Here is a 10,916-nt window from a genome sequence, read left to right as displayed (position 1 = left end):
CCCCAATGTTCACATTTTTTGTGTCTTGTATAAACAATGATGAAATCAATAAGAGGGGAAGAAGGTAATCTTTGTATTGCAAACCATATATATAACTAATTTAAGGCATGTTCCCTTAACTTCAACATTTTTTCTATCATAACCATTATCTTTTTGTTTAAAATTATAGTTATAACATATAAAGTTGTTTCAATATCTTTTTCTGTTAACGTAGAACAACTTGAGTTCAATACCAATGATCGTTCCAAGGTTACCTTTCATACTTATTGTTATAACAAAGTATGGTTGTATAGTCAATATAAAAGCTTGTGCACTTAGGAAGCCTCCTTACAAATGAAATAATTGTTAATAAACATTAATAGTCATGTATTTGCCAAACTAGTATATAACATCAAATATACTGAACAAATCAGGAACAAGCATTGATAGTAATCATAATATGATAACACATGAATTATCACTTTAAAGCATTTCTTTTAATGAAAACATAAAAGAAAATTATGATTTAGGAATAATTATAAGAAATAGCATTAACAGTAATTATCATCATGGGGCTAGTAACCTGCTGGTGACCATCTCCTCTTTATCACTTACAGCATAAATCACTCCATTATTTTTATAAATAGCCTTGCACAAACCCTAGTGTTGTATGTAGGACACATACACATTAACATCATGGTCCACTCTCTTACCCTTTTGACATAAGATTCAGGAAAATCTTTTTCAACTCTCAAAACGTTGGGATAAGTTCATGATGCAATCGTGGACTTGATACTGACTCATTTAACTATACCAAACTTGAAAACATTTAATATAACCTGTAGAGCATTGATAGAAGTAGTTAATGCATAAGTGTCATCTGACTGTTAAGAGTTGGACAATTATAACGTGTAATCTGCTACAGCTCACTTGTATATCAGTACAAATAATATACAAGTAAAATAGGTGTTAATACCTATTGGATTGAGACAGACCCTAATTTGCTAAGATAATGCTAACAAGTAATAGTGATGCATTTAATGCTCATTTATATATACCTGTGCAATTGATGTTGTTATTCTTTTATCTCCTGCAGCTCCGATAATCATGACAATCTTTCCATTTTTAGTAATTATGGTAGGTGATGCTGATGAAAGAGGTCTGTCTGTCACCACCTTTAAGTAATTACTTCTATTGAGAGGATAACCATATATGAGTATGTCTTCCTGGTATGTTAATTGTCATGCATGTGATTATTAAAGAGAACACACCATTTAATAGCACGAAACTACCAAAACTAACAAAAACATTATTAATAAATCTTTTTTTTTTCTTACTAGTAATTTATGCTACTAGTAATTGCCACTCCATCAAGGTTCATCCAGAACCAAAACATGAGTAGTTCCAAGAGAAGGTGGATTATATTGTAGGTTTTCTAAGTAGTGTCTTTCATCATAAGTGGTTGTATCATTAATTTTTTCCTGCATTAGTTTCGATGTTTTAACATCCATCATATATTGACAACTATTAAATATAAATACTATGTTCGATAAAATTAATGTAGCTACTCATTGATAGTATCATTGAAGTCAGGATCTCCTAAAAACATATGCTGACCAAGCCAAATTTGAATGCTTCCACAATACGATGATATGCCTCTGCTCTTAAATTAACTTCAGTCTGAAGATAACCTGAAAAAAAATTATGTAAGCTTTTTAATGATCAATTAGCTTTACCATTATCTAGTATGTTCAATATTAGAGCTAACACTGCACCACTAGCTGGGGGAGGAAAAACTATGAATTGTCATGTCATCATCAAACCGACTCATTAACACAGGTCGAGTAACTGCAGAGTAATTTCTGAAATCTTCAAATGTTAAAATGCTACTGTATCGTTCACACAAATCTTTTACCAACTTTTTAGTGAAGTTACTGTTGTAAAAGTAGTCTGGCCTTCTTCAGCTATAGCTCTTAAGGTTAATGCTAACTGAGGCTGCTTCAAAGTGTTACCCTCAGGTAATACTTCACCATTAGGATTTATTAATAATTGTCTATATAACGAAGTCATTGTATTTAAAACTACTAAACTACACTTACTAACTTTAAATTTCCATAATCTCCATTCATTAAATCACTGTAAACAATTTTCTTTTTAATTTGTTTTGGTATTGATGGTAAAATCTTAACACCTTTTTCAGCTAATTCAATAGATGGCTGAATGAGCTCTGACCAAGATAAACAACCAAACTGTTGATGAGCTTCATACAATCCTTTGACTTGTCCTGGTACACAAATAGATAATCCACCTATTGTAAATAAATAAATAAATAATTAAGAAACAAATAGATAAGATACCTCTTTTTGTAGAGTCCCTAACATTTTTAAATATCTCCATCACTTTTTCAGGAATTACTTGAGGAGCTTTTCACGAAAATCAATAGCAAAAGTTTGTTTCATGGATTCATTATAGTACATAAGAAAACCACACCTCCAATGCCAGCCAAGTGAAAATTGTGTACACCTATACAGAACAAAGTTGCTATTGCTGAGTCGACACCGATCCATTTTTCTTTAATATTCTACTCCTATTTTAGAGCAAATAGGAGAATCACTGGCTACAGCTGCATGTTGATAACCATTCTCATTACAGGAATAATTATCCAATAGTATGAACCAAAAAGGAACGAATGTTGAAGTGATAATCATCAAAACATTGACAATAGAACAAAAAGTTCCACAAAAATTCCTGCACATACTTTCTTGCTTTTTAATTGTTCCATGACTAAGTGAATTGAACCTAAAACCAAAAAGAGGTAGAGCAGAGATACAGGAAAATTTAGCTTCAGGTGAATTCTTTTTATGCAGCAGCAAGAACACATGTATTAAAATGTTATGAATTAAGTACATATTAAACATCACTCTGTCTTATTACTAATATATTAATGTTGCCTACTGATATTACAAGGTGCAGACATTAGACACCAATAAAGACTATGAAGAGCAAGAAACAGACGCCTTACCTTATTAAGTGCAAACAAACTAGGATAGGAAATAAACTATATCGCACATATAGAAGGTAGATATTACCTAACTAATATAGCTCTAACAAGTAATCAATCACAACTACAAAAAGTAATTGTCATTAGTTTATTATTAATAAGAACAGTGTTATGTTTACTATTGCTTATTACAAGACCTTCCTCTTTGAAAGATAAATTTCTCAATCACAAAAGCTGTTTTACCTATTAGTATGTAAACATGGAAGTTAAAAACATTGGTTAAAATGTATTAGTGAAGAATATGTCCTATGTAGAGTAGTTTGTTAATTGTCTTCAAGATGAACCTGATGACAAATCCACAATGTCTGTTTTAAAAGGCTTCCTTATGTACTTTTTAAACAATTTTCAAAATCAATGTACATTGTGTCTATGTTAATGTTAATGAAAATAAAGAAGAGAATGTGCTACACTCTGAAAATTAGAAGGCTGAGCTGAATCATAAGGATAAAGTGACAAAACTAAAGATAAATATAAAGAATTGAAAGACTTTTGAATTAATAAACAAGTGAAGATGCAGGTATTCAAGTACATTAATGTAATCTGTTTGTCAATAGACTTTAAATTCTATCAATGAGCTATGTGGATTTATTAAAGTATGATCTATTGTTAATATATGTGCTCTCTAAACATTACACTCTACAAAGTGATTGGTTGATTTATCTAATCTATAGTCATTATTGGCACATATAATAATGTGATGAAATACTGAGAAGTAATCAAACCACACATGTTCTAGTTACTAATATACTATTGTCACCTTCTGATAGGTGTTGACAGGTAGTCAGCAATATAGACTTCCGTATCAAGAGAAAGCAACAGATGCCCTACCTACCCTTGTATATTATATCTAAAAGTACAAACAAACTAGAATAAGGAAATACAATACATTGTATATATATATTAAACCTTTAGCTGACCCTATGGATGTGGAGAATTTACTGACTATTACTTAGCTCTTATCATTCCATTTTGCTGTGGCTAGTATAGCACTGGTAGCTTTTGCTATTGTTTTAAATCTAACTGTGCCTGTGGGTACCGTCAATGGACTAATATTTTACACTAATACCATCAAAATATTTGAGCCCTTTTTTCCCCACATGCATGGTCCGGTACCTTTTCTTACTCAGTTTATCTCCTGGCTTAATGTAGATTTGGGTATTGAAATTTGTTTTTATAATGGCATGAATTCTTGTATTAAGATGGGGTTGTAGTTCCAAACTATGTCTGGTTTCTTCTCATAGTTATCATATTACAAAATATTCTAACAAAGTCGTTCAACTTGTTGGAAGACGTGTTGTTCCAGTACTAGTACTAGCCACTATGATCTTACTCTCCTATACAAAAATAATACTAACTGTTTTTCAAGTCTTCTGTTACACTAATATTCAATGTACTGATGAGAATGATGTCATTTTCTTAAGGAAGGTGTGGAAAATTGATGCTAACTTTCAATATATGAAAGATCATCACCTTTCATTATTTGTGCTACTAATTATTCCTTACACCTGTTTTCTTTTCATTATATCACTATTTGAACGACAGCTATCAAATTTAAGTGTTGCTAAATGGTTTCAGTATATATGAAACCTTTCTTTGATTCATACAGAGGTCCATGCATATAAAGACAGATGTCCTTTTTGGACTGGATTTTACTACTTGTTTGTGTTGTCTTAGCTCTACTTGTTTCTCTAGACATCAAAGCTACTGTATGTGCTAAAATGTGTTTTAAATTGTATTGCATTGATGCATATCACTTTAAGGGGAACATATGCTCATTATTCATTAGCTGTCCTTGAAGTATTTGGCTCACCTAAATAATAAAATTTGTATCCAAATTTTACTTTCAGTTGTGTTTCTAGTGTTTTGTAGTATTATTATCTATCATGTCTGGAATCGATTATTGAAGTCTCAATTACAACAGACAATCAAGAAAGTTAAAGAGGTCTTTAAAATCCTGAAACACCTTCTAATTCTATAATGACATGGAACATCCACCCACGATGTCTTCAACCTCGATTTTTGTTACTAGTACAACTGTAGCAGCGGTAATGAAACAAGAGTCACTAATACAAGGTGAAGATGACAATCTATAAAAGTGCTAGGCCCTTTTTTATATATTAATTATAATATTTCATATCAATAGTGTAGCTGCATAATGTATCGACTTAAATAATTATTATTATCACTTTCTTGTTATATGTTTTATATTGATATTAACCTTGATTTAAATAAATTACACATTAATACAAATCTAAAGATTTTGTATATTAATAATGTTATAAGATACTTTGAATGTTCCTTCCTCAACAAAAAATAAGGTGGACAACAGTTAATATAAGAAACAGTTGTGTAGGTCACGTTACTCATGCTACATGTCATAGATATTGTGGTATACACTATCCAGCAGCTGTTGTAATGTGTACCTCTACTAAAAAATGGTTTTGTAATGGAAGAGGCAACACATCAGAAAAGTCTCCGACTCTCCTCGATCTTTCGATTTTTAACCATTTTCCTCCCAATAGCCATATCATAAATTATCTTGTTCGTACATGATGTCATGAGGTTATACTTCATAAGGAAGGACTACTAGGAAAGACAATACTAGAATGTTATAACTGTGGTTGTAAGAATGTATTTAAGTTAGGATTTGTACCAGCTAAAGTTGACTCTGTTGTCATGTTGCTACGCAGGCAAGGAAATTTAAGAGTGACCATCTACATGTATATGAATGAGATTCTTTTTGTGTCTCTAGACATCCTTGTTCACAATCTAACAGTCTCGATTGGAATCTAGCAAATTGGCAACCACTAATTGTTGAAAGGTCAGTCTTGAATATCATGTATGTCTATTCACCTTGTCTCTTTACAAATAGTATGTGTACAATTTGTACATATACACATCAGTGTTGTTTCAATTAACTGTAACTAAAACTAAAAGTACTTTGATTGTTTTCACAATTAGTTAACTAACTACAACTAACTAAAGGTGGTTTTTGTCTATATATACCAAAACGTATTTGTACCTAACTAAAAAAATCTTTCTTATTAATAGTACATGACATAACACTATATAGGATAATCCTGATGCTGAAGATTTGCAAAATTCAGGAGTTGGCAATGAAGCAGCTCCTATTCAATTACAGTAATTAGTTACTCATTATAACTACTACTGATACTCAATATTCATTAATTTTATTAGATACACTGATGCCTATCAATATCAAAATATTCTTGGACCTCTGGTTAAATTAGAAGCAGATTATGAAAAGAATCTCAAACAGTGTCTGACATATGATAATATCACTGTATGCTGGGATATTGGTCTGAAAAACAAAGAGAATTGCTTGTTTCAACGTTCCAAGACGAGATGGAGGCAAGTTAGTCTAGCAAATCATTACAATATATATATGCACATACACACATACTCGCATAGCAGAAATGCATTTTATACAGGGAGATGAGTTACGTTACGTCTCAGGTATGTAGGCAAAAATCATTTAGCATGGGATGGGATAGGTCATGTGACCAAAGTACCTAACAGTAAGTGAACAATCTTCACATATAATGTGTTACACATGTAATATTACAGGTTTTGGGGATGAGGTGGGGCTTCAATTACATAGCAATGTTGGTATACCTGTTGATTGTACTCAAGACTTTTGTGTTGACTTTGTTTGGAAGTCTACATCATTTGATAAAATGCAGAATGCACTGAAAATGATAGCTTTGAATGTGAACAGTGTATCTACATATCTATATCATCGTCTGTTTGGACATGAAGAACCACAAATTAACATTCAAAAACAATTACCGAAACAGTAAGTACATTGTATATGTATCAAGTACAGTTGTCTCACTTTTCTTTGCTCTCCACTTCAGTCTTTCAGCTCCTAATCTTCCCAAGTTAAACAGTTCTCAAATCTATGCTGTTAAAAATATCCTTCAAAAACATCTAGGTTTGATACAAGGTCCTCCTAGTACTGGAAAAAAACTGTCACTTCTGCCACTATTATCTATCATTGGCTAAGATGAGAACTGGGTAAGAATAATGTAATTAATAAATAATTAATAAGGTCCTCCTCTTTTAGTCAAGTTCTAGTATGTGCTCCTAGTAATATAGCGGTTGATCAGTTTGACAGAAAAAGATTCATAAGACTGGACTCAAAGTTGTTAGTGTTTGTGCTAAATAACGTGAAGCCATTGACTCTCCAGTCTCCTTCTTAGCATTACATAATCAACTGGCTAAAATTGGTTAGATATTACCAAATTATTTCGATGTCGTTGTTGTTTCAACATTTAGTTATCCTGAGTTAAAAAAGGCTGCAACAATTGAAAGATGAAAAAGGCGAGCTCTCAATTTCTGATGGGAAAAGATACTCAACTTTAAAGAGACAACTTGAGAGAGAACTCCTCAATAATGTCGATGTAATTTGTTGTACTTGTGTAAGTGCTGGTGATCCACGACTAGCTAAATTCAGATTTAAAATGGTTCTTATTGATGAAAGTGCACAGGTAGAATGTATTGCTTGGACTGAAAAGCACTCTCTCTCTCTCTCTCTCTTTCTCTCAGGCCACAGAGCCAGAATGTATGGTGCCTATTGCAAAAGGAAGTAAGCAAGTGATATTATAGTAGGGGATCACTGTCAACTGGGACCAGTTATTATGTGTAAGAAAGCTGCAAAGTAAGTCCATCATTACCGTCAGTACAATAATTATCTCTTAGTTAGTGCTGGTCTCTCTCAATCTTTGTTTCAGAGATAGATTGGTTCTCCTGGTGTTAAACCAATACAACTAATTGTTCAGTATCGTATGCATCCATCATTGACAGTATATCCCTCTAGTACTTTCTATGAAGGTAAAGTACAAAATGGTGTGTCACACTCTGAGAGAGTATTGAAAAGTGAGTGTTTATGTACTGTCACATGTTATTATAAGCAATTATTTTTCAGCTGTCCAAGTACATTTCCCTTAGCCTAATCCTAAAAAAAACTATGTTCTTTTAGTATTCTATTGGTCAGGAAGAAATCTCTAATAGTGGTACCTCTTACCTCAATAGGTTTTGTCGTAAAAATGTGTAAAGGTTATCATTTTTCACTATGGAATTGAGGTGCTAATGTGGAGAAGATAGTGACTAAAACTCATAAAAACTGGTGTCAAGGTTTGTCAAATTGGAGTCACTACTCCTTATGAGGGACAGCATGCTTATGTAGTCCAGTATATGCAATTTAATTTTAAAAAAATGTCTCAGAAATTGTATGAAGTGTTAGAGGTAGCAAATGTTGATGCCTTTCAAGGACAAGAGAAAGGTTTTATTATTTCATCTTGAGTTTGTTCTAATGAACGTCAAGGTATTGGATCTTTAAAGATGCCTGTCGTCTCAATGTGGCATAAACACGTGCTAAATATAGAATGATCATCATTGGTAATTCTAAAGTAGTGTCTAGAGTAAGTTAGTAATACTCCATATAATGTAAGCATGATCTTATTATTATTTAACTGAACATATCTAACTACAGGATGATCCTCTAATTCCTTGTACTACACACAATGGTAAAGAGGCTCTCCTTCCATTATCACCACCATCAGTTTTTTGAACCCTATCAGATGTATGACCAACATTGTTAGTTTATTTCTAATAAAAACTAAATTTGTGTTATTATTGTATCTCCTTAGATGATGAGTACTATAGATCACATGATCACATCAGTTATATTGGTCCTGATCATAATGCTGCTATTTCAGCTGAACTTACCACACAGTTTGTTTATGCATCACCTCTATACCACCTTCACATTGTTATAATAATCAGCTAGTTAATGATCAGGAACTTACTCTCTTATCTTTACTACATATATCACCAGGTACCTAATGTACCTAGACCAGATTCCTTTGTCTATCAACTTATCAATAGTCAAGTTAGTATTAGTATCAGCTACTAGCATATGTGTGTTAACGATATAGGACTCTAATCAACAACCAAGTCAACCATTAACTCAACAAAACTTGACAGTGAGTCAAGCTACATTGCCTCTTTCTCAATCAGAATTTTCTCAAGTTAGACATGTTGTATGTATTAATGCTTAGATTTAGTCACTTCTCTCTTTTCATTAGGATGTATATGATGAAGAGTTTTGTAATGAACAAGATGGTGATTTTCATCAAGACTCTATCTATCATGGTGAAAATAATGGCGTTAACCAAAGACCCATTACCAGCTATGATCATCCCATCTATCAATTCAGTCATTACAATGAAGTTAGCACTACTACATGTATCTGTGTTTATACCAATACTTGTCGTGATTTTATAGGACCTCACAGATAGTCAACCTTCACAACGTCTCCCTCAATCAGAACCTAATGTTAATGACTCAAATAAAGATAATGTCAATTGTCCGGTATATACTGATTCATACATATAATGTATAAATATCATTGTTGTTGATTTGCTCATTTGTATTGATTAAAATTACTTGTATACCAGACTGCATTAGAGGCTCGCCAAATTAATATCGCTAAAACTCGAGATTTAGAAGTTAGAAGTAAGAATTTCTAAATTTACTAAAGAAAATAGACACCTTAAACACATGTTAAAATATTATTTCAAATATAATAGAACGACATATATATTGAAGGTTCTTTTATTTCATGTATCAGTAAATGCTTAGACTATTGACATCATCATGCATTTCCTAATGAACATGTACCATAATTAAGTTTATACTACATATACTATCATGTACATGTGATATAGTATTATATTGGTATTTACAAATATACAATTAGTACTCCTATTAATTATTAGAACATATGATTAGGTTGATATAATGATTTAGTTTAAATATTTACTGTCACAAACATAGTGAGCTTTGACATTATTCTTAATAGGTTAGAGATACGAGGAACACAGCATTCCTCTCTCGGAGAGAGGAACACCTCTAGTGACAGAACTGAAAGAGAGCTAGTTATGAAGCAAAAGAGGAGAGCTACATTACAAGTGGGTATAAAACTATAAAATATTTACAATCATACCAGTGTATTTTCATAGAAGGAGTTACAAGACGCAAATGAGAAATTTATGGAGTTGGCTACCTCTAATGACAAGAAATTTAAAGTCATTATGTTATTATGTTTTGTGCTAATAATTATTCTTTTTATTATTGCAATATGAGTTGAAATTAACAGAGATACTTACATTACATTATATTAAACATTATAAATTTAAAATGTAAGTAGAAATATCCTTACTATTTTTTGAGTTTTAATTATTTCACTGTATTTGTGTGTAGTTTTTTAATTGATAATAGCAAATACTTAAGTTAACAGTATTCCAGTTAAAATCTTAAGATAATACAAACAGTTTGGTGCAAAAGTGTTTGAGCAAATAATGGTACAAACAATACTGAAAGTACATATTCATATTGATCGTTACTAATCATGTCAAAGCTCACATTTTAGTATTAATCAGTATTTGTAGATTCATTTTAAAAAATGACAATACATTGATGATAGTACAGATGGTAATAATATATTTTACATAGCCATAAGGTGTTTTAAATTGGACAATAGTATTAGATGTTATAGTAATGTGGGCCAATAGATATATAATTAAACTTTACAACAGTTGTCATATGCAACTTATAGTGAAATAATTCAAAAGCAGAGACACAAACAAATCAGAATAAAAGTAGATACTCTGTTTTATACTTTGACAAAAATTTTCAATACTATCTAAAAACTCACTATTTATTATGACATTAAACTTTTTTATGCTGGCAATTGTATTCAGTGTGTGTGAATGAAATTATAATTGCTGATTTTAAATAAATTTACTCTGTCTACACAGACAGATAATTAATAAATCAATATCCATGATTT

The 10,916-nt window shown here is 31.6% G+C and overlaps 1 pseudogene; it reads left to right on the top strand.

Moving 5' to 3' along the window:
• The first annotated feature begins 1,787 nt into the window (after window positions 1–1,787).
• On the top strand, window positions 1,788–8,493 carry LOC121391978 (annotated as a pseudogene).
• Window positions 8,494–10,916: the final 2,423 nt, after the last annotated feature.

The sequence above is a fragment of the Gigantopelta aegis genome, unplaced genomic scaffold (assembly GCF_016097555.1).
Source record: "Gigantopelta aegis isolate Gae_Host unplaced genomic scaffold, Gae_host_genome ctg3210_pilon_pilon, whole genome shotgun sequence".
NCBI lineage: Eukaryota > Metazoa > Mollusca > Gastropoda > Neomphalida > Peltospiridae > Gigantopelta > Gigantopelta aegis.
This window is presented reverse-complemented; position numbering and strand designations above follow the sequence as displayed.